The 24,774-nt window shown below is 44.7% G+C and overlaps 1 protein-coding gene across 3 annotated transcripts in view; it reads left to right on the forward strand.

Moving 5' to 3' along the window:
- Window positions 1-24,774, forward strand: part of LOC119827302 (carboxyl-terminal PDZ ligand of neuronal nitric oxide synthase protein-like) — a 295,495-nt gene that overhangs the window by 96,319 nt on the left and 174,402 nt on the right. Inside the window, exon 1 of one of the 3 annotated variants that reach the window (XM_038348857.2) lies at window positions 16,537-16,555. The exons of the other annotated variants lie outside the window; for them this stretch is intronic. The gene's annotated coding sequence lies outside the window, so the exon portion shown is untranslated. Of the gene's footprint in view, window positions 1-16,536; window positions 16,556-24,774 lie in introns of those variants that run through there. 3 annotated transcript variants of the gene reach the window in all.

Genomic DNA, 24,774 nt, shown 5'->3' on the forward strand with positions numbered 1-24,774 from the left:
TGCAGGGACTCCACCCTGATGGCCTTATCCAATCCCAGTGACCTCCTAAGGGCCCCACCTTAGCTCCACCTCTCAATACCAGAGTCAGATGAAGTTTCATCTCTTAATTCTGCCCAATGGGAACTAAGTTTCAACACATGAAGCGTTGAGTCTATCTAAGCCATAGAACACGGCTATTGGGGATCAAGATGGTCTCCAAACACATTTCTACAGTCTGTGTCTCACTCACTATGCTGGGCTGGAAACATGATAAATCCAGTAGCCATTGCTGTTGAAAATGCAGGAAGGAGAGCAGTTCCTAGCTGTTCCCCTTCAGATGTTCCCAGTCTGGTGAAAAGACCCTGGAAACCAGTTACTGTCTTGTAGGGCAGAGGGAGTGAGGAGCTAATCACACAGGGAGTGAATGTGGGAGAACAATCACACAGAGCCTCCTGGGGAGATCAAGGCAGACTTCACAGAGGATGTGGTCCTCCAGCTAAGGACAGGAGACAAAGAGGAGAGTCCAGCCAGAGGCCAGCACATCCTGGGACTTCAGAATAGAGCACAGGGAGACTGGGCAAGGATACACTTGACATTTAACTTCTTAGATAATAAGGTCACAGAGGTATTGAGGTGTGTGCTGAAAGTTGAGTTTATCCTGCTGATGGTGGGGGCTACTGAGATGTTTCTGTCAGAAGAGACATGGTGAGAGCTGTTGGCTCTTGGGCACCGTTGAAGACAGAGGAGGAAAGAAAGACTGTCAAGGCCCAAATTAGAGCCCCGGAGTAGGATGGAGACGACGAGGTGAAAGGAGAGGACCAGGCTATGAGGTCTTCTGTGTTTGAATTTCTGAAGTAAACTGTGGTTTGGAAAGCAGGAGTGGCCCCAACAACAGCACAGTCAACTCCTGAGACAGTCACTGTAGAAGTAGCCAGTGACCCCATTGCATAAAGTTCCTGGCTGTATGATGCAAAACTCCATTTTAGCAGACTGGAATTGCTATTGCTCCTGCAGGTAGTGTAGACAGTAACGAGTCTTTTTCTGTACCACCGGCCAGCTCCCAATGAATGACATGGAGTTTAGTGATATTTCATTTGTATTTTAATAAATAAAGCTTGCCTGAAGTTCAGAGAGTAAAACAGCTGCACTAATCAGCCTTACAAACAAGACAGTGGTGACAAACACCTTTAATCCCAGTAGCCACACTAGTTTGACATAGAAACTGGGTGGTAGTAGTGAACACCTTTAATCCCAGCCCTAGAGAGGAATGTAAGACGGGAGGAGACAGCTCTCAGTCTCAGTCTCATTCTGAGATTCCTGGAGGCAGGATCGCCATTTTGGACTGCGGTAGAGATAAGAGCCAGTGGCTGGCTGTTTGATTTTCTGACTTTTCTGTCTCTGGGTTTTTATTAATCATGCTATAATGGAGACTTTTTATTAATTATGAAAGTTCAGTTTATAGCTTAGACTTGTTCCTAACTAGCTCTTATAACTAAATTAACCCATTTATATTAATTTCCACCCTATATGTGGCATTACCTCTCTTCCATCTTGTACCTCATTTCCTCTCCGTGTCTCCTGGTGTCTCCGTGCACCTAAATTCTCCTTGTTGTTTCTCTCCCTGGAAATTCCACCTATACTTACTTCCTGCCTAGCTATTGGCTGGTCAGCTCTTTATTACATCCATCATAGCAAATACATCTTTACACAGTGTAAAACTATCTCAGAACATGAGACCTCAGGAGCCATGTTGTGAGAGGGATGTGTGGGAGGAAATACAGGAGTCTCTAGTTGCTGAGAGTGACCCCTGTGGTCCTTTGTGTGGCTGTGACAAAATGCCTGAATCCACTTATAGGGGGAAAGGTTTATTTTGATTGACAGTTGGGAGGTTCTAGGTCATTGTAGCATAGAAAGCATGGCGGAGCTTGTGGTGGTGGGAAGACACTGTGGCAGATTAGGAAGTAGAGAGCAGAAACTGAACCAAGGCCTGGGCTACAACCTTGAAAGGCTCTGGGCCGAGTTCCCGACTTCACTCAGTTAGGCCCTATCTTCTTAACTCTCCACAATCTCTCGAAACTGCCCCAGCCCTGGGGAACAAGTGCTGAAAATGTGAGCCAGTAGGGGCTTCAAACCACAGTGGTCTTGTAGCTGCAGGGAACTGAGTTCTGCCAACAGCCTTGTCAGTTTAGAGGATGCAGGCTCATCAGTGGATCCCAGCCTTGTGAACACTACCATGGAAGCCTTGCAAGAACCTCAGTAAAGGACCCCGGAGAGACTGACAGCTAACAAAGGTGTGCTGTTTGGTGGCCACTGGTTATTGACCAGTAGGAAACTAAAGGGGTCCCCATTCTGCAGTTCCTCCCCTCCCTCAGCACCAACATCTATTCTTTTGCATTCTTCTGTCAGCTGCTTACTTCCGTTATCCAAGCCTGAGCTTTTGAATCTGGCAATACAATGAAAAGTCCATCAACTGCAAGTCTTGTGGAAGGCTTAGGCTGATAGGTAGTCAATAAAAGGCTTCCTGGGCACTGCTCAAACCTCTTCACAGATAAATGAGAAGTAGGTAGGGTGAGAGCCACACATAATTAGTGAGAAAAACATGTGGCACACTGACAAGAAGCCAGCTTCAAAAGAGGAAGATTTGAATAGTTTTGAATCTTAAGACACACCTTTGAGAAAGCAGGATCCCTTACATAATTTTTGTGAGGATTTGCCTCTGTGTAGGAGTGTTGTCAGAGTCAGAGGTGAAATAAAGGACGTCCTGTTATCATGTTATGTCAGAAAAACTACAATAAATCAATAGTTAATTAACTCAGCCCAGTCCACAAATTTAGGCAAAATTCAATATAATCTCTATGTCCCATGTTTTAAATAATGATTTCCATTTAAAATAACTTATTTGCATAATTCTCTCATTTGAAAAGATGAAGCCTCTCTGTCAGCTCTTTCAGTTTTTCCATTATTTACTGTGAGGCAGCTCCAGTGTTGAGAGCATCTCTGCTGCTTGCTGCTCCTGGCCCACAGTTTCCAAGGCCCTCTGGATAGGTAAGCAGAGCAAACCTAACCGCTTTGGGTGTGGATGCTTCCTGACAGCCCAGAATCAGAGAATGGGCTTGAGGGGGGGAGAGGCCAGAGGCCAGAGTGGCCGACTTATTTCATCTGTGCCTTCTGTGAGGAACAATACCTCAGATAAGGCACGAGCTCTATTAGCTGTGCCCCTTATACCAGGCAGGAAGCATGGTGGGCTTCCCACAATGGGCTGAGGTGAACCAAGGGTGTGCAGCTTGTGCAGCTTCTTTTCTGGCCTTGACCTGAGAAAGCTAGCTCTTCTGGAAGACTCTGGAAAGTTCATGTACAGAAATGAAAACCCTCCTGCTTTGTCTGTGTTGGGCCTGTGTTGTTCGTGGTGCTTCCACCTCCATTGCTGTTTTGATCCACAGAGGAATGGAGGGAGGTGGCTAGGGGACTGTCTGCTTTCTTTATCTGACAAAGGAGAAAGGGAGTCAAGGTCACGTCACTCCTTACCCTGAGTGGGAGTGGAGAGAGAGAGAGAGAGAGAGAGAGAGAGAGAGAGAGAGAGAGAGAGAGAGAGAGAGAGAGAGAATAATAATTGCCATTTTATGTCAGCTCCCATTTATAGTGTCTACTCCCTGACAGGCACTGTGCATGGGGGCTGTCATATGCATCTTTACAGTTGGTCACAATACTGTCAAGCTGGTATTTTTACCTTGTTTCAGGTGAAAAGTAAAAGTAAACTTAGGTGTGTTGCTTGCTGTTCACCACGCAGCAAGCAACATTTAAGCCCTGTTTTACCTGTCTCCAACACCTTATTCTCTCTTGTATCGTGTGGCGTCCCGACAGTCATCTCTGCTCCATCAATCTTGTGTCCAGCACAGTTGGCAAGGTCCCCAGAGGATGCCTGTACAAAGTCAGCAGTCTTGATTTACAGTAGCTCCCGAGACTGACTGACTGAGAGCGTTGGGTTGAATTAAGAAGCCTTGTTCATTGTGCCGCAGTGAGGACCAGGTTCATGATAGTAATTGTTCAGTATGATGTGGTGGTACATGCTTGTAATCACAGTACTCCAGATGCCACAGCAGGAGGATCCAGATCCAGGCCATCTTGGGCTACATGGAGAGAAACCCCATTTTAGTACAAAGTTAGTATCTATATTGCTTTATATTGCTGCTGTAATAAATCACCACAAACTTTGAAATTCAATAAGCTTATTGTAAGATTATGTATATCAGAGGTCTAACAATCTCGCTGAACTAAGATAAAGGTGTCAGCAAAGCTGTATTTCTTCCCGCAACTCCTAGGGAATCTTTTGCCTTGGGTTTTCCAGCTTCAAGGGGTTACCAGCATTCCTGGCTTATGGCCTCCAGCACCTTCAGATCCTGAGCTGTTGTATCTCATATATATATATATATATATATATATATATATATATATATATATATTAATTATATGCTCCTATTCTGCCTCTTTTTCCATGTCTAAGACTTTTTGAAATTTACATTGGCCACTGGGTGATTCAGACAAAGTAATCTGTCTCCAGGTGCTTAACTCAGTCATAATCTATGAAGTTCCCTTCATAGTGTTAGGTTACATGTTCACTGCCCTGGGAATCGGCATGTGGACATCTTTGTGAGAGAGGGGGTGCAGGTGCAGGCATCTCTATCTCTGTTTGGTGGCATTAGTTGGCAGCTCATGTTTTCTGTGCTAAACTAATTCTACCCTACTTCCCCAAACTCATTGCTACAGCAGAGTACTTTAGCCTTTGGTCAACACTCTAGTGCCTTGAGGGGCTCTAGAGTCTCGATCAGGGTCTTCTGGGTAGCCAGTGTGGGTAAAGGGCAGGGGAGTAAGGAGGTGACTGAGTCGGAGCTGTGTCCTTAAGCTTGGGCTCTCGTGTTAGCTCACCATGTGCAGTGAGACAGATTGCGTTGGCTTGTACTTCTGATTTTCTGTAGGAGTGAGCGTTTCCACCCACCTCCAGAGCTGCTAGAAGAATCTCTAGATTATAATGCATGTTCTAAAGGAACATTTTCACACATGTGCACACAGTATAAAAGCAAATAGAATATGGAGGAGTGCCATGGGCTTCGTGATGGAGGAGATGAAACCATTCTCTCTCTCTCCCTCTCCCTCTCCCTCTCCCTCTCCCTCTCCCTCTCCCTCTCCTCCCCCTCTCTCTCTCAGAAGAATGTGCACGGATGTCTCCTCCTGGAACCAGATTCCAGTTCTGACCCCTTGCCTGACACCTCCTGTCCTTCTCTGAGGACACTCTGAGCTTCTGCAGTTCCTTCAGGTTTCCCCAGTGCCAGGTCCAAGGAAGGGAGTAAATCTGATAAGCTTAGCCTGGGAGCCAGGGCAGATCTTCCTCCTTTTTTTCCTAGTCGCTTTTCTTAATGTTTTGTTGACATATTTTTTTGTGAATGTTAAGATAACACTGGTAATTATGGCACCAAGATGGGCCTATATCCAGCAGCAGTTGTTTAAGCTCTGGAAGCATGCAGCAAAGCCACACTGTGGTTGGCACTGTGTTCTAATGCCTGTCGCTGGGCAGAAATCTTAATACGGGTGCACTTGTTCCTGAGTTGCTGTGACAGTCTCCCACGCACGGGCGTTGAAAGCCTGTGAGATGTTCCATGGTACATTTAATTATCTTTAAACAGCGATTTCTGTTTGCTTTGATGCAAAGTCTGAATCACATTTCTCATAAAAAGATTATTTTTTAAATGGGGGGGATGGGAAAGAAGCAAAGCAGATCTCCCCTGACCTAACATGATCACTGTGCATTTTACATTTTCTTTCTATGGGTTGCATGTCTGTGTTCCCCTTTCCTCCAATTCATGTGTTGAAACCCCAGTTCCTAGTGAAACGGTATTAGGAGGTGAGACTCAGGTCCAGGTAGTGTCACCAGGGCAGGGCTCATATGAGGGGCTTGGTAGCCTTGTAAGAATTCGAAGAGATCGGAGCTAACTCTTGGTTATATGAAGATACAGTTTGAAGATGGTTGTCTAGAAACTGGGAAGCAGGCTCTCAGCAGACATTGGACCCCCCAGCATCTTGATGTTGGCTTTTCTAGCCTTCAGAATTTCAGAAGTGTTTGTTGTTTAAACAAGGAGTCTCTGGGTTTCTGTTATAGACAGATATTTTCAGCTTATAATTTTTGCAAACGAAGCTGGGTGTGGTGGTACCTGCCAGTAAACCCAGCATCCCAGCACTTGTGAGGGTTAGAGGTTCAAGTGTAACTAAGGTACATAGTGGAGTTGGACCAGCTTGTGCCACATAAGACCGTCTCAAAATCCAAAAATAAAATAGAATAGATTTTGAAAACATGGAGTATTTTTAATAAAATGAGATGTTTCCATGCAGAATATTTTATAATCTTTATTCACTTGCTATTTTATAAAGTAATTTTTTTTTTGGTTTTTCGAGACAGGGTTTCCCTGTAGTTTCTAGAGCCTGTCCTGGAACTAGCTCTTGTAGACCAGGCTGGCCTCGAACTCAGAGATCCGCCTGCCTCTGCCTCCTGAGTGCTGGGATTAAAGGCGTGCGCCACCACCGCCCGGCTTTATAAAGTAATTTTATGTCTTTAAATAATTATTTCTAGCATCATTTATTTTTTTACATTTTGAATGGCTACATTACTTTATTAACATATTTTAAAATATTTGTCATTATGCATGTACATTTGTACAGTGTATGTGCATACATGTGCATGCACATATGCATACCGTGATGTGTGTATGTGACTGTGTATGAGTATGTATGTGAAATATGCATGTGAATGTGTGTGTGTGTGTGTGTGTGTGTGTGTGCGCGCGCGCGCGTGCGTGTATGTCAAAAAAACCCACAACTTTGCAGAGCTGGTTCTTTCTTTTCAACTTTATATGGATTCTGAGGATTGAACTGAAATCATCAGACTCTTAACACAGCCACTCTGCCTGCTGAGCCATCTCACCAGCTCTTTGGGTTTTACTAAATTGGAATAGTATAATTTACTTAGTATAAGTTTTTTGACATTTAGATTGTTTCTAGTTTATCCTAGACCACATTCATTCTGGTTTATCACTGACCACGTTCACCATTATTTCTTTAGAATATATTTCTATATGCATGTGTATTCAAAGTGTTGGAGAATTCTAGGCCTTTTGATGCATGTGTTACCCTTGGCTCCACATCATGTTCTCTGGGTGTCCCTGCTTCCCTCTCCACCATGCACGGGGATGAAGAGACACATGATTCTGGCCGAGCATGGTGGTGATTCATTCCAATGTGGATCACTGATTGGAGGATGTAAGCAGATTCTTCCTGAGCTGGAATCTGAGTCACAGTGGTCCTGTGGTTGCGGTCACATCCAGAGCTGTGCCCCTTTCAGTCATGACCACGTACTTCCTTGCTGTACTCTTTGAGAATTGTGTCTGAGATGCCGTGTGATGCTCTGGACTTTGCCTGACGCAGTGATACATTCTCAATCGTGTAAGATCAGAAATAAGGCACTTTGGGGAGTTCTGAGGGCCACATAGGTATAGTGGGAAAACATCTCCGGTCATTGTCCCTGGCTTGCCATCCTTCTCTCTGTGAGGGGGTCTTTTCCTCACAGGAGAAATCAGTAGCAGTCAAAGTGACCAGTTTACCCACCCACTGACTTCTCCTCTGCTGGGTGTAGAAAGCTGGTCTCTTAAAATTGGTGTTGGTTTTCACTCACATTTAGGACACCCATAGACACAACTTCTGGTCAAGTGGCATACTGCACCTGTCACGTAGAAGGTACTAGTTTGCATAAGCAAATAACCCCTTTGTGATCATTTTGTAAATTATCTGTGGCCTGCTGGGAGACTGCTCAGTGGGTTCCTCCACAAACTCTGCCTAATGAGATAATTCTTCTCGGTTTTCTGTGGCCAGAGACAGGCTCACATGCTGTCTCTTTATAGGCCATTTTTATAATACTTGATTAATGCTCTGTTGCTAATGTCCCAAATAAGACCCAGACCGCTAGCTTTCCTGATTTGTTTCTTAAGAGTACAGGGCCAGCAATCATGTTTATGGGTTCTGTGCCCAAGCCATGCAGTGTAAGAGCTTGCTCTTGAATCTTTGGGAAAAGTGAAGAGAGGAAGTTTGACCTTAGGCTGTGTGTGTGGTGGTGTTACATGCCAGCTGAGAAGTACAGTAAATTTTGCTGAATTGTCCCAGTATGATAAATATTTCCATTTCCCTTTTCTTTTGAGTTATTTTGTTTTATTTTGCTTTTTTTTTTTAGAAGAGTTCTTCCTCTGTAGCCCAGGCTAGCCTTAGTTTCCCAAATGCTGAGATGATGAGTCTAAGTCACCATGCCAACCTTCAGTTTTCTTTTTATTAGTTGGTTGATATTAAAATTCATACTTTCTGAAGAGATGCAGATTTGCATTTGCAGCATGGCATATATGTATCAGGATACTTACATCCTGACCTTTGGCCTTATGCTAGAAAGTTTAAGGATGGTCTTTGGGGTCAGGTGTAGAGCTAAATGCCTGGCCTCCTGGGGGTCTGATGCTGATCCCTAGTATTGCTGAAAAATAAAAAATTAAAACAAACCCAACACCTAGAGGTTCATCTTTTTCATGCTGAACATTTTGGCTATTAATAACTACCCAGTAATTATCACTTGAAACCAGCATTATGAAAAACCAAAATAACATGCTTATCTAAGCCAGCTTTGTTGGAAACAGGAAAGCATTTAAAGTCCCTATTTACTAATAATTTATTTTGGAAGAAATGGTATCATTTTTGTTAGCTATCTGCTAATTCTTTTGCTTCTCTTTTTCCTGAGACAGGATTTCATGAAGCCCAGGCTAACCTCAAACACTGTGTAGCCAAAATGTCCTTGAACTCTCGATCCTTTTGTTTCTGCCTCCCAAATACTGTGGTGAAAGGCGTGTGCTGCTATGTTTGGCTTTGGTATACTAACTTATTTTAAAAAAATATTTATTTGAATGTATGCATGTGAACACACACTTGTGCCTCAGCAAGTAGGGAGGTCAGGGGATATTTGGTGGGCCTGGCTCTCTCCTTCTGCCAAATGGGTAACAGGGATTGAACTCAGATTGTTAGATTTGGCTTGGTGAAACTTGTTCATAATTTCAGATCTGAGGAGGTGGAAAAAGGTTTCCTTCTGCTCCCTTGCTAGTCAGTCTGGCCTCATAAGCAAGCTCCAGACCCCACTGAGAGACTCTGTCTCAAAAAACAAAACAAAATGAAACAAACCAAACCCAAGATGGATAACACCTAAGGAACATTTGAGAAATGGCATGTAAGATTGAATTCTGCTTTACACACGCACACGCACATGTACATGCACACACATACATGAACATGCATAGACTAGTGACATGCATAGACTAGTAACGCACACACATACATGAACATGCATAGACTAGTAACACGCATAGACTAGTAACGCACACACATACATGAACATGCATAGACTAGTAATAATAATGAGGTAAAGATAAAACTGCTCTGTGGCTCTTTTTATGCAGCCCTCTGCTTCATCAAGCTGGCTCTCCTCTTCCCCAGGGTGCTGGTCTTCCCAGATCTTCTGCTAACACTCCTTGCAGGGGAGGGGATGCCTTTGTTGTTTGAAAGCATCTTAGCCTTGTAGTGATTTGAGAAGGGAGCTGCTTAGCTTCTTTCCTTTCTGTTTCTTCTCTGTCCTGGTAGAGTTGAGAGAAAAGGCACCAGCCAGGAGGTGTAGTGGGGGAGTCCCAGATCTTCTCAGGACTGTTAGTTTGTACTCTTTGAGTTACTGAGTTGCTTGAGGAATCTGTGTTTGGCCTGGCAGAGGAGATAAGGGATTCCAGAAATTCTTGCTGCCTTTTCCCAGATAGCTGGCTACATTCCCCTGTTCTACTTGACCCCTTAAAGAGGCCTAGGGGCAGGAGACGGCTGAGCTCAGATTGATTCCGAAATTGACCTCTTTGTGTTTGTCATCTGCTTTTGATCCTTTTGATCAAGATTTATTGACCAATTAATTTTAATAATGGTGATAATAATAATTATTGCAATTGCACCGTTCGTTTAGACTCAGCACTCTTCTATTCGCTTAGAATTAGTTAGAGTAAGCTGAAGTGTCTGTGTAGATTCTGGCTTGTGATTTTTGCTCAGCTAATAGATTTTGTGTTACTGCTTCTCATGGGGAGGGGTGATTGTCCTCTTGAAGGGAATAGTTAGGGATATTCAAACAATGGCTTTTTTTAAAAAAACTGAGAATGTAACTCAGTGGTAGTGTGCTTTTCATGTGTAAAACATGCATGTGTGCACACACACACACACACACACACAATGGTCTAAGTGTGATATAAGATTAGCATTATCAGACTCACCTGGGAGTTTGCTAGGTATGTAGAGTCTTGAGCTGTCCCCAAGACCCTGGAGATGTGACTTAACAAGATGTGTTATAACAGGTCCTACAAGGGGTTCTGATGCTTGCTTGTTATATCATCTAAGTCATTGCCTTGATTTCTTTCCAGATTTTTGTTTGTTCTTGTTTTTGGGACAGAATCTTCCTATGTAGCTCAGGCTAGCCCCAATCTTGTGATCCTTCTGTTTCACCCTTCTAAGTGCACAGGGGTTTGGGGATTTGTGTGATGCCAGTATGAACGCTGACATTCTTTTAAAAACTGTTTGTTTATTGTGTGTGTGACATATGCTGTGGCATGTTTGTGGAGGTCAGAAGACCACTCGTGGGAGTTCATGCTTTCCTCCCACCATGTGGGTACCAAGAACTATAACTTAGACTGTCAGCCTTTGGGGCCAGCCCTGGTGGTTGGCACTCTGAAGATGATTCTGTTGGATGGGAAAAGGCTCTGAAGAATTCTCCAAGGGTTTGTTTGGGTTCTCTGTTGCTGTTAGCAGGATGGAAAGGTGACGTTTCGAGCAGAGCATAAGAAAGACCTAGTGGAGTAGGCCAGAGCGGATAGAATGAGAAGTCAAAGGGTTGCTGGGACCCACAGGACGAGAACTGTGGGTAAGATGTGTTAGATCCACTAGAGGAAGAAGGAACCGCAAAGGCTGGTTTGACCCCCACAGCAAGGATCTACCCTGCCACTGGCCTATGATAGGGGGTCGAGCTTAAAATACCAGTGTTTAGCAGCCAGGGCATCTTTCTGTTTCTTTTGGGTGATTTTGCATCTGCTGTGTTTGCTTTTTTAGCTTGAAGCTCAGCAGAAGTCCTGATGTCCTTGTCCTGGAGCCTAGCAAACTGAGTCTTTATACTGTCTACAGTCCCTGAAGTTAGCTGGCCTGGTTTCTCTGCCTTCCAAATACCATTTAGGAGTATCAAGGAAGTGTCGATGTGTGAGGAGTCAGCTAGTCACAGCTGATGACATCACTATATTGAGAGTTCAACTTGACCTTTTGAGAATCCTCAGTGTCTCGCTAGGATTGTTCTAACCCTGGGAGTGCTTGAATTGTAACCGAAAAAGATGACCCTAGGATTCCAAGGAAGTTAAGGAACAATACTGAAGTGGCCAAAACAGAGCTCTAGCCAGCATCCTGTGGCTTGTTCTGTCCTAACAGGAGTGCTAGGTCCCCCATTATACATTTATTTCCTTATCAACAGGTAACAGAGGCTGGCCTTGAACCCTTGATGCTCCTACTTCTACTCCTAGGTGCTGGAACATCTGGCTTAGATGTCCCACTTTAGGTTAATTTTAATAACAGGTTGTCTGTTATACATGGGCTTAAGATGGATTTGAGGACTCTTCCAGGCTGAAGTAGAGGCTCGCGGAAGTGATGGGAAATAAGATTCTGTACCACATTACACTGGTGCATGCGCCCTGGCTCTCATAGCTGTTAGACATGGGGCTATTGAAACGGCCCTAAAAGAGATCAAAGAGGAATGGGTGAAGGCTGGGAAGGAACTAGATAAGCAATCAAGTCGGAGTGGAGGGAGGAGAGAGTGTTGGAGAATCTATGCTTGTGGATAATATTAATTTGTTTCCTTTTTTATCATTTCATAAATGTTTGTCTGTCTTGCTGACGAGCAGCCAAGACTGCGAATCCCCACAGCTTTCATCTCTATTTGTTTGGTTGTCTGTTCCTTTCCCAGATAACTCCCCCAAGAATCTCACCTGCTTGTGGAAGGGAAATGGAGGAAAGGGGCACATCTTAGAAATGATGCCCTTGTTCCACAGCCTGGGGTCATCTTTCCCTCACCCTCCGGTACCTGTTAGAAGCTCCTTTTGTTGCTCTGTTCTCTGGGTCCAGACATTTCTCTTCCTCCTCCCCTCCCCTCCCCTCCCCTCCCCTCCCTCCCTCCCTCCCTCCCTCCCTCCCTCCCTCCCTCCCTCCCTCCTTCCTTCCTTCCTTCCTTCCTTCCTTCCTTCCTTCCTTCCTTCGACATTGCTTTTCTGTCTGAGCTTTTGGCGAGTTTGCCTGGAGAGCCAAGGCAAAGCTGGCAGTTTACTGGAGTGTGACTTAGCTGCTAAGGCTGCCTGTCTCACAAGCTCTGCGGAGATCCAGGACTGACACTTCAGCAAGTGTCACATAACACGGTGCTTGCAGCCTTGAACGAGAATCCTAGACATACTGTTCTGTTTCCCTTCTCCCACCCGCATCCTTTCTTCCTTCGGTGTGCATGTGCCATATGTGACATGTGTGTGCATGGAGGACATCCAGTGTCCTGCTCTATCACTCTCTGCCCTAGTCCCTTGCTCCTCGGGGACAGGCTGGCAGTCAGCCAGCATCAGTGGTCTTCCTGTCTCCATCCCATGGCACTTGGGTTACAGGCATGCACCTGCTGCCATGCCTGGATACTTACATGGGGACTGGTAATTTGAACTTGGGTTCTCAGGTTTGTGCACCAAGCTCTCCTCTCTACTGAGCCATCTTCCCAGCATCCCCCTGTCATTTTCTCCCTTTGCCCCCCCTACCCAAACAACTTATCATTCTATAGCCTACATTGGCATGCAAGTCACTGTGTAGTTCAAACTGGCCTTGAGCTTGCAGCCAGCCTCCTGCCTCGGCTTCCCAAGTTCTGGTTTTAGATGTGTAATCCACCATGGCTCTGTTTTTCAAACAGAATCTTTCAGTTTCCTGATGACCGCTTGCCTGGATCATCTGCTACCTAGTCCAGACCTTTCTATCTGGTAAAATGAAGTACTCCGCCATTACTGCGTTTCTGGGGTGGGGAGTCTGCTGTGTTGCCCAAGCAGGTTTGTGGGTTTGCTCTCTCTGGCACGGGTTGTTGAGAACTTGGCTGGGCTTTGCCCCGGGTGGGCCCTTCTCCACCTGAGGAGTCTTCCCTCTGTTGAAGGAACCTCAGTTCCTTCAGTGCCCTCTTTTGAGTACTTTTCCAAAGAGTGCTATGCTTTCTTCTTCCCTGCTGGTTTTGTGACTGTGGAAAAGTTCCCTTGCAACCTTTTGGAATTTGCACTGTGTTCCAGGGGGTGCTTAGGGATGAAAACGGTCCTTTTTTTTTTTTTTTTCCTTAAATGATCTCATAGATCTTCAAAAGAATTACATAAAAAATGCTCCCGGGGCTTGGCCAGGTTGCCCATGTTCCCTTTACCTCTGGTCTGGGATTGTGGGACTGAGATGGTGTCTTGCCAACAGCTCTTGGCTGTCCTTGGGTACAAGGATGGAAAGAGAAGAAGGGGAGGTGGGCGGGGGACTGGAATGCTTTGAGAAAGCAGAGCTGTGTTTTTATCCTTGAGGTATTTGAAACTGGGTTGGCATACTGTGTCCTGAAAAAAAAAGCAGCAAGAGTTGGCTGTTGACCATGGCTAGGGGCATTACTTGGGTGCATGGTGTCAGGCCAAGCCCATTGCTCTCAGCAGTCTGTTTGGGTTGGGATTTCAGTGCTGCATGCAACTGGTAGAGGAAACGCCAGATACTGTGTTGTTCACTGAGTTCAGAAGGCTGCCCCTGAGCTCAGGGGCTCAGAAGTTCTGTGACTTTTTTTTTGATAAACATTACTGTTTCCTGTCTAGCACATTAGTATAGGATAGTTAACTGAAGGGGTCCTCTTTCAATTCACTGGGTTAATACCTAAGGTGTTTGGTGTGGTGCCTGCTGGATGCTGCGGTAGGTGGCTGTAAACCCAATACCAGGAAGTAGGTGATAGGAAGACCCCTGAAGCTTGCTGGCCAGGCAGTCCAGAACTAGAGGATGCCAAGTTTAGTGAGAGACTCTCTCTTGAAAATAAAGTGGACAGCACTGAGGACAACATCTTCACATAAGTGCCAGGTTTACAGGCTTGTGTTAGGATGACCATGCCCAGTTCTACATCCCTGTTTCCTGACTGTGAGCATGGTGCAGGGTTTACTCTCCCATGAGCCCCTTGTGCTTTTTGCTCCTATCACTATCCTTCAACTACTAGGTGTTTCCCTCCCTCCCTCCCTCCCTCCCTCTGTCCCTCCCTCCCTCCCTCCCTCCCTCCCTCCCTCCCTGCCTCCATCCCTCCCTCCCTCTCCATTCTCTCAGACTCTTGAAAGTCCTAATGACTTCATTTTAACCATCACAGTCCACCATATATAGTATCTAGCTATGCCATTGTCAAACTAATCTAACTATCAGACTAAGGGGGTAAAGGCGATGAAAATGTAATGGAACAGCCTTTGGCATCATATGAACGTGCCGCTTTGAAGACAGGTGTCAATGCCTGAGTATCTTGTTCGGTTCGGTTACAGTTCTTTCTCTGCTGCCACAATGAGACATCAGTTCTTTGCTGAGTAAAGAGGTGGCATCTCTTCCAAGAATTCTCTTGTACTTGGAAAATGAGACTTGCTTAAGGAACCACAGGACTGAGATACAGAAGGTCTTCCTTGATGCTGGACTCTTTTGTCTCCTCCTGATGATTTCCCCCCACTATTTGAAGAGTTCACGCCTCTCTAGAGGCTGGAAGGATAGTGTGGTAAAATGAGACCCTTTTACCTGACGGGGAACTCACAAAGGAGACAGGAATGACTCACGGGACAGTGAATCTGACTCCGCTTATGGCTCACACCTGAAGACCCACAAGGCCTCCCTTCTTTATTAGGGTTGTTGGTACCAAGCTGTTTCTCAACCTAACTATAACTTCTTTTTTTAAAAAAATATTTATTCATTATGTCTGTGTGTATGCCTGCAGGCCAGAAGAGGGCACCAGACCCCATTACAGATGGTTGTGAGCCACCATGTGGTTGCTGGGAATTGAACTCAGGACCTTTGGAAGAGCAGGCAATGCTCTTAACCTCTGAGCCATCTCTCCAGCCCCAAACTATAACTTCTTAATAGGTTCAACTGACCTTAATTGAGACCAGATGTGCAGCAAAGAACTCTGTCTACTGATGGGGATTTCAGGTGTGATCTTCTGCACCTGAAATTTTCAAATTTCCTTGAAAATTGAGACAGGAGGACTGATAGGACTTCAAAGCCAGCCTAGGCTACAGGGTTAGACCCTGTTTCAGAAAAACAAAAAGGAAGCTATGGTATGCAACACATGGTAATTGCTTTGTTAGTGTTTGGGACTATGCCTGCCCTCAGGAATGTGTGGCCTGGTGTCTGGGTCACACTGCTGTGGCAGTCTCTCTCTCTCTCTCTCTCTCTCTCTCTCTCTCTGTGTGTGTGTGTGTGTGTGTGTGTGTGTGTGTGTGTGTGTCAGGGATGGGGGATCAGGGGATATGACGGGGTTGAGGGGATATCTAATGGCAGGTGAGAGTGCCAGTTCTCAAGGGTGACCTGACAGGAAATGGCCAGGAGATGCTACATGAACCTCCTGTGACCATGTCAGCTGTAGAAGGTCAACTCTAGGAAAGATAAAAATGAAAAGATGGACACATGCAGTTATCATATTCTAGTATAAAATCAACATGTAAGTAATCACTAACTTTATAGACTAACAGCGGTTTGGGGGAGCAGCCTCCCTGTTCCTTAGCAGGTGGCAAGGAGACATTTATTGCATGAATAAATCTAGGGTACAGTGTTGGGGGCCCCACCATGTCTTGACTTTTCTTTGCTATACCTACCCCAGCTCCTTGTTTAGGCAGTAACTTTTCATGTTCGGTGATCAGAAAACTTTCCAGAGTAGCTAGGATAGCGTTTCTGGGCTGTTCTCCTTTCTTCTCCTATTCCTTTTGAGGAAGAGGCTGAAGAGCTACTTGTATGTAGATATTTACTGACAAGTAAATAGAAATAAACGTTTGGGGGCAGAGTCCATGTGGTTAAGTAATAATTAACTGCCGGTGGCACTGCCTTGGGTATTTTTTACAAAGCCTCAAGAAACAGTCTTCCCTCGGGGAGAGTTTTTAGGCCAAGGCAAAGGCCATGCGCAGACAAGCTTGAACAATGATGTTCGGACCAAATTTGATGAAACAGCAGGAAAACTTCCTGGTTTTGTGTAGCCATGTTTAACCTTGCCCTTTGATGTGGAAGGCATACATATAGGATCGGGTGTCCTACCCAGTGAAGGGGTTGGAACTGAGATTCTTGCCAGTGGCCACACAGGCCATGGTAGTTTCCTACTGTAGATGATCTCAATTGGAAATTTTCAGGTCTGAGTCTACACAGTGAACAAGTGAGTTGAGCCTGCTCTTGTCTAAGGAATAAGGTAAGGCCTAAGTGAAGCGCCTTTCGCTTGAAAGCCTGTGGAGGAAGAACCTGGACACAAATGAGCTGGGAGGCTCCTCAGGGCTCCTCTTATCCAGCCGTTTTAAGGCCCAGGAGAGGGAAAATGCTTGTTTTTGCTCACTTAGGATCAGGCCCATGTAGTCGGATTTTCTTTAGACTGCCAGCTCCCGAATAGAGACACAGAGACTTCTTACTAAGTATGAAAGCTTGGCCTTACCTTAGGCTTGCTCCCAGCTAGCACTTAAAACTTAATTTAGCCCATTTACATGAATCTACATTCTGCCACATAACTTGTTACCTCTCCTCGGTATCCTGTGTCCGACTTCTTCCATGTCAAGCTGGTGAATCCTGGGTGCCTCCGATTCTTCCCAGGGTTCCTATCTTTGCCCAAAGTCCAGCCTATCCTATCCTGATTAACTATTGGCTATTTAGCTCTTTATTAATCCATTAAGAAGGTGCCTTAGGCAGATGAGGTAAAGCAGACACATCCTCACACAGTGTGATCAAATCTCCTGCAACAGGCCCATAGGCTGGGGCCCATAGGAGAATTCCTGCCTAGAGTTCTCGTCCCACTACCAGACTCTGTCGCCAATGTCTAAGTGAGCAAGCAGAGATGCCTGGGCCTCGTGTGTCCCAGAGCCCAGGACTAAAGCACTTGCCTTCCTGGATCCTTCCCTGACCCAACTGCACTTGTGTGTCAGTGTCTGCAGGTTAGCTTGTGTTCCCAGGTGGCTACTCTTCCGGGCTGTGCCTGGAGACTTGTGCCTGCGTGGGCACCATGAAGAGGACAGAGTCTCCACCAGGCTGCCCTTAGGGTTTCTCAGTTCTGCTGCTGCTACTGCAGTGTGGTTGGATTCTGCGCTCACTTCCTCCAGGTTTGACCTAGAAGGCATTTTAAGAAGCTATGAGAGAAGGATGGGCCAAGGGTGTGGGAGAGAGTGATGCTCATATTGGGGCTTTGGGAGAGACCAGGGGAGCCAGGGTGAGGATGACATCTTAATCACACTATGAGCTGTCAAGACTATAATCTTTCCTGATACTTCTCCTTATTTTCCAGTCACCAGAGGTATCTGCATATGAATCAGAAGCTAGGTGCTTAGGCTTTAACTGCCTGCTCCTGGTGAAGCTGCCTTCAGTCTAAGCTTTGTGATCCTGTCCTGGGCTAAAGGAGTGGGTATAGTAACTGACATCTACGGGAGTTGATTCGGGCATTTCTAGGCAGCTTTTTAAGAAACTCAACCCAAAGTCATCCCCCCAAGAGACATCTGCAAGCAGTGCAGGGTTCTGGGTTGTCCTGACTTCTGAGATGATGGGTCCCAGGGGACGAGGACACTTTATTTCTCCTTGTAGACATTGGGAATGCACATGCCAGATTGTATTGCCCCTACTCAGCTTGGATTTATTTTTTTCAATGATTCACTTACTAACCTGATGCTTACTGAGTCCCTTCCTTGTGTCACCCTTTTGCCCTAAGAGAGCTGTGACAGACTTGGGTTACCCCTTGCCTGCCTCCTGAGCTCACATGGGACCCTGCAGGACACTGTCTGGCCAGTTCCACGCTGTTTAGATGCAGTCCAGAAAGGAAGATGTCATCCCCAAAGAGGCCATGATTTGGGGCCATGTTTTCTCAGCTGGCAGGTAAGCAGTTGGAAGGCAGAATTAGCCTCGTGCCCTGCAGAGAATAGCCACACAACCAATGACTCATCAATTAAATATGGCAGATATCCCTTACAGCATCATTTAGAGAAGTTTCTGGCTTCCTGCCTTGAGCTCCTAAGACTTGGGCATTTCCCCTAGTTCACCAATAGCAGTTTCAACTGTTATTTGACAATCCTTCTGTTTCTAGAATTGTGTGGGTCTCAAAGCAGGAGACAGGGTGACATTATTCTTTCAACAGAAACCCGCAAAGCTATCATTAAAGAAAGGATGGGAGAAGGGTCAGTACCGATTGTAGACCTGCTAGGCTAAGCTGCTCTGTACCAGTTATTGCCCACACTGGTTTAATTTGCTCTTTTAAACTTTTAGAAGGCTCTGTAGATGGTGTCATCTCCACTTTGTTGAGACTTAGCAACAGGTAACAGGCAGAGCTGGCTGAAGTTTCTATCCTAGGTTTTCTACCCTGATTGGCAACCTAACAAGTGGACAGGGAGGTGAAATCATAGGCTTGAGCAGTTCCCGGGGTTTCTACAAGGACTGCTCAGGACAGTGGAGCTTTTGGAGATTCTGCAGTTGATCCTGGGTGTGCGTGCGTGCATGTGCGTGTGTGTGCATGAGTGCATGCATGTGTGTGAGTGTGCATGCCTCTCTGTGTGTGTATGCCTCTCTCTCTCTCTCTCTCTCTCTGTGTGTGTGTGTATGTATGTGTGTATGCCTCTGTGTATGTATGTGTTTATCTTTGTAAATTCTCCAGTAAATTCACCCTGATGGCAGAGAAATAGCCTGTCTTAAGAGCCAGCCCCCAGGGATTTCTGATTCCCAGGGACATAATTGAACAAACTCAGTTTAACATTTAATATTTTGTGGTTAAAACACATGATTTTGGATTTGATGACAGCTGCAGTGGACATGACCTAATTATTTAATTTATCACTTGAAATCAGAGACTATTAATTCTGTATGCAAATGTAGAGTAAGTGAAATGCAAGTTAATGCTTCTGTCCTAATGTCCAGAAAGCAGTTGATACCCATGGCAACAGGTACTGGTGGAACCAGAGTGTGTGCCCTGAGATGGGCACTGCTTGTTACTGGGGTGGCTTTCAATGTGAGGTCTTGGGAACTCAACTCACTTGTGCAATTTTTCCATCTGTGCACTGGGTGAAGAAATGATGCTCCTGTTGCCACCCCCATTCCAGGGCTACTTTAGCAAGCTGAGGTGTTCACAAAGAGTAGAGCTCTCTCTCTCTCTCTCTCTCTCTCTCTCTCTCTCTCTCTCTCTCCTGTGTCGCTTTTGGGCTCTCTCTCTCTCTCTCTCTCTCTCTCTCTCTCTGTGTGTGTGTGTGTGTGTGTGTGTGTATGTGTTTCACTAGGCTCAGAATGCAGCATACAGCCATCTCTTGACGAAAACACAGGATTGCCGTGCCACAACTTAGAACCTCCCTTCCTATAAGACTGTTCAGAAACAAGAGAGGCACTCTCTGTTACTCTGGGGCCAAAGACCACTCACCCTTTGTTGTAGTTAAAGTTTCTGTTGCTGTGAAGGGTCACCATGGCCATACAAGATCTTATAAAGGAAATTGTTTCATTGGAGCTGGCTTACAGTTTCAGAGGTTTAATCTATTATCATCATGGCAGGACATGGCAGCGCGAAGGTAGACATGGTGCTGGAGAAGGAGCTGAGAGTTCTTGCCCTGCAGGCAGCAGAAGGAAAGACTGTGTTGCACACTGGGTGAAGCTTGAGCATATGAGACCACAAACCCACCCCTCAGTGACACAACTCCTCCAACAAGGCCACATCTCCTAATAGTGCCACTCCCTATGTGTAGTGAGGAGTTGAGCAGGCCTGCTTTTCATCCTGCCCAGATCCCACACGGCTAGCTTTACACCCAAATAACAACATACAAATTGTATTCATTTAAACATTGCCTGGCCCATTAGTTTTAGCCTCTTATTAGCTAATTCTCATATCTTGCTTAACCCATATTTAGTAATCTGTGTAGGAGCACGAGGTGGTGGCTTACCGGGAAGATTCTAGCCTGTATCCATCTCGGAGAGGAGAGTCATGGTGACTGCCCAGAGAGGAGAGGCATGACGATTGCCTAACTTCCCTTCTTCCCAGCATTCTGTTCTGTCTACTCCACCTATCTAAATCCTGTCCTATCAAAAAGCCAAGGCAGTTTCTTTATTAACCAATGAGGGTCCTCCATCACCTATTGGCCAAGTATTGAAACACATGAGTCTGTGGAGCTATTCCTATTCAAACCACCACACCCATACTGGGCCCAGGAAAGCAAGTTAAAGAAAATCTGTCCCAAGGACTCCTATGTTTTATGAGACTCTGGACCTCTGGCATTGGGGAACAGAGAAGATTATCTCCATAGAGCTTTGAAACATGGGGCTTCTGCTGCCCTGAGATTCCAAAAGTGCTGCAGCATACAGTTCAGAATGATGCTGCTCCAGTGGGGAAGGGTGACTTGTGGAGAATCAGGGGTCTCCAACAAGAAGGAAAATATCTTCGGTGGAGTCTCAGGTCATGATTAGCACTCTTCCCCTCCTGAGAAGAAGAAATAGAAGCTTAGGCTGTATTAATCAAGATGCTTATCTAGAACAAGAGAGGTGAAATTCCCATTTTCTTGATACAATTTACTTCATACACTTGAAGTATTGTAATCAGGACAGAACAGCATATTTTAGAGGGTAACAACATATTAGAACATGTTCAGAAAAGAATTAAAGAACCCATTCTGGTCTGTGGGCAAGGTAGAGGTAGGGCAATAATTTTAATATCAGGTTAAGGCCATTGGTATATCCATGTCAAAAATGTACCAGAGATGCTTACAGTGGAGTTATGAGTCTTTTACCCAAATGTCTTTGGGACGGGGGAGTCTTTAATATAAAGAGAACTGCCTCTTCCATTTTGAGGAATGTGTTGTTCATTTTTTCTTCATAATCAAAGTATTATATACTCATGACAAAATATTTGATGAGTGAAAAATAATAATGAAAAACAGAACACCTGTAATATCTTATATAGAAGCAGCCACCACGTGCCTTTGATACAATGTCTTCTGTATTTTGTGGTTTTTTTCCTACAAAGTCAAAATCAGAACATAGGCACTTTGAATCCTTTTATGCCTGATCATAGGCAAAATATTTAACATCAAGTTTACTCACTTATGGAAAACACACATTTTAATGGATTCATTAAAAAAAATTCATTAGTATTTTATCCTAAAGCTGTGGAGTAATTTTATCTAATCATTTCTTCCAAGGTGGTCATTAAGTTTATGTTCTAGTTTGTCCTTTTATAGTAAACATTATCATGCATACATTTTTGCATGCATTTCAGAATATTTCCTTGAGTGTGTCCTAGAATCAAATGTCCAGGCATGTCAAGAACAAATAAAATGTGTTGGCAGGTCAAAGTATAAGAACAACTTCAGACTCTTGATATATATTGCTACGTGGTTTCACAAAAATACCTAATTTTTGTTTTGTGTTAATTAGATACTTCCCTCCAGAGGCTGGAGATGCTTGGATGCAAAGAGCTCTGGATGCTCTTCCAGAAGACCTAGGTTTGAATCCTAGCACCTAGGTGATCCGATGCCCTCTTCTGGCCTCTCCAGACACCAGGACACACATGCTACACATAACAAACATGTTATGTACATGTAAAGTAAAAATAAGCAGATCTTTAAAACCAGCTTTTCTTCAAATAATCGGAAGACCTAACTTTAGCTCATTTGAATAAAAAGAGCACTACTTACGTCTAATCCCAGCACTCTATAATCACAATATTTGGGAAGCTGAGGCAAGAGAGTCATAGGTTTCATGCTAGTCTGGGCTACATAGTGAGACCTTATCTCAAATATTAACAAATAAAACCCAAACCCCAGCAAAAATTCAGGAATATACTCTTTTTATTAGCAGATGTAATGCTAGTTTACGCATCCCATGTTGTTGGATAAAGGGACTCAAATATTGTTGACCAATTTCTGCTCTTCCCTTACTGATGCAGAAAGGACTTGTTGGGTATGGAGTCTTCGTGTGGCCTTGTGCATGGTAACTGTAGCTGAACTTGAGTCAGCAGGTAGTCTGAGTCACGCAGTGTGAATCCATCAGAGGAAATGCTCATTCCTTTGTTTAATAGTTCGGCCTTCTTGACATGAACAGAGGTCTATGAGTTAAAGGAGGTGCAACACTGGACCTTCTAGTGATGTTCATTGAGCTATCTATCTCATGCTTGTTTGTCTATCTGTCCAACCGTGAGGATGGACTGAAGCCCTGGACCAGGAATTAGAGGAGTGGGTTCTAATCTAGGTCCCCATATTGTTACATGCCTTAAATTCATTGACCAAAGCATAGAGAGGAACAGTTTTCTTCCCGGAGTATGTCCTCCAAAATATCCCTCCTCCCTTCCTTTCTCTCTACTTCCCTCCTCTCCCACCTTCCTTCCTTCCTATCTCCTTTCCTCCATCACTCTCCCTCCATCCCTCCTGATATGGGATTCCCCTTTGTATGCTGTGAATGCCATTGGTGAATAAAGAAACTGTCTTGGCCTGTTGATAGGGCAAAACTTAGCTAGGCGGGAAAACTAAACTGAATGCTGGGAGAAAGAAGGTGGAGTCAAAGAGAAGCCACGGAACCTCCACCAGAGACAGACACACCAAAACTTTGCTGGTAGGCCACAACCTCATGTTGATGCACAAATTAACAGAGATGGGTTAAATTAAGATGCAAGAGTTAACCAATAAGAAGCTAGAGTTAATGGACCAAGCAGTGTTTTAAATAATATAATTTCTGTGTGATTATTTCACGGCTGAGAACAAAAAGCAATCTTATTACAACACCTTCCCTCCTTCCCTTTCTTCATTCCTATCTTCTTTCTACCTTCCCTTCCCTTTTCCTTCCTCTAAGATAGTCTCATGGTTTCTACACTGGCCTTGAACTTTCTGAGCAATCAGAGATGAAGATGATCTTGAATCACTGATCCCTCCTTTTCTAACCACCAAACTACTGGAATTACAAGTGTATGCCACCATGCCTAGAGAAGTGTCTTCTTTGAGCAGTTTTAAAAAGATGAGATGACAGCTTTATGACAAACAGCAGTAGAGAAAAAGAGTATCAGGACTTCCCAGGGCAGATCTTCATACGTGCAGTAGTGTGTATGTGTGTGTGTTGTTGTTTTTTAATTGACTCATTGACATTTCCCTCGAGTTGACTTTAGTTCTTGTCTTTGTGTGCATTTTCTGAATATTTCCCTAATATTTAAAAAGGCTGATGCCACTTAGGAGATCAAGTGACAAACAGCCATGTGTGTGACTTGAGGTTTTCCTTAAGTGTTGATCATTCAGATTGTGGTACTTTGAATATAATTGGCTCTCATAAGCTCATAGAGAGTGGCACTATTAGGAGGTGTGGCCTTATTAGATGAGTGTGTCACTGTGGAGGCAGGCTTTGAGGTCTCATATATGCTCAAGCCATGCCCAGTATCTCAGACCACTTCCTGTTGCCTGCTCAAGATCTAGAACTCTGAGTTGCTTCTCCAGCACCATGTCTGCCTGCACTCTGCCCGTCTCACCATGATGATGAAGGATTGAACCTCTGAAGTGTAAGCCACCCAATTAAATGTTTTCCTTTACAGGAGTTGCTGTGGTCATGGTATCTCTTCACAGCCGCAGAAACTCTAAGACACAGTTCTGTCTTGCTTCTGAAGGGAATTCTCCCACCTGCTCAACAGGGCCCCAGAAGAGAGGGTCTTTTTCAAGAAACACAAGATGAATTTTAGCAGCACTGAGAGTCAGCATGGGGAGATAGCGAGACACAGGAAACACACTGCACACAGCCCAGGCGGGTGTGCACCTGTGATGCTCAGAAAGCTGAGGCAAGAGGGTGGTGTATTTGAAGTTGGCCTGGGCTACCTGTGAGACCTGATCTGAAATGCAAAAAGGAAAGCATGCCACAAGAGTAGAGTTTTCTTTGTTCCCTTTGTTGCCACAGGTCCCCAAGTTAGATCCTTCTATGCTCCCTCCTTTCCTCCCTCGTTCCCTCTTCCTTTAAAAAATTTTCCTCGAAAAACCAAAAAAAGAAAAACGAAAAAAAAAATAAATAAATAAAAAATTTAAATTGAGCTAGAGCAATGGCTCAGTGATTAAGAGCACTGGTTGCTCTTTCAGGGACCTGGGTTTGAGTCCCAGCACCCACATCATGGACTGTAGACAGCTGTAACCTCCTGTTACAGATGATCCAACACCCTCTTCTGGTCTCTGGGAACACCAGGTGTGCAAATAGTACACAGACATACATGCAGACAATGCACCCATACAAAGTAAATAAATCAAAAGAAAGCATTCTGAATTGGATTTTATTTCTGGTGCGTGTATGTCTGTGTGTACCACCATGTATGTGCCGCAGCACTTGTGGAGAGGGCAGAGGACAACTCATAGGGGCTGGCTCTCTCCTTCCACCACCATATGGATCTTTAGGATCAAACTCATCTCCTTGAGCTTGGCTCCTTTTTTATTTATTTTTATTGAGACAGGG

The sequence above is a fragment of the Arvicola amphibius genome, chromosome 12, assembly GCF_903992535.2.
Source record: "Arvicola amphibius chromosome 12, mArvAmp1.2, whole genome shotgun sequence".
In the NCBI taxonomy this organism is placed as follows: Eukaryota; Metazoa; Chordata; class Mammalia; order Rodentia; family Cricetidae; genus Arvicola; species Arvicola amphibius.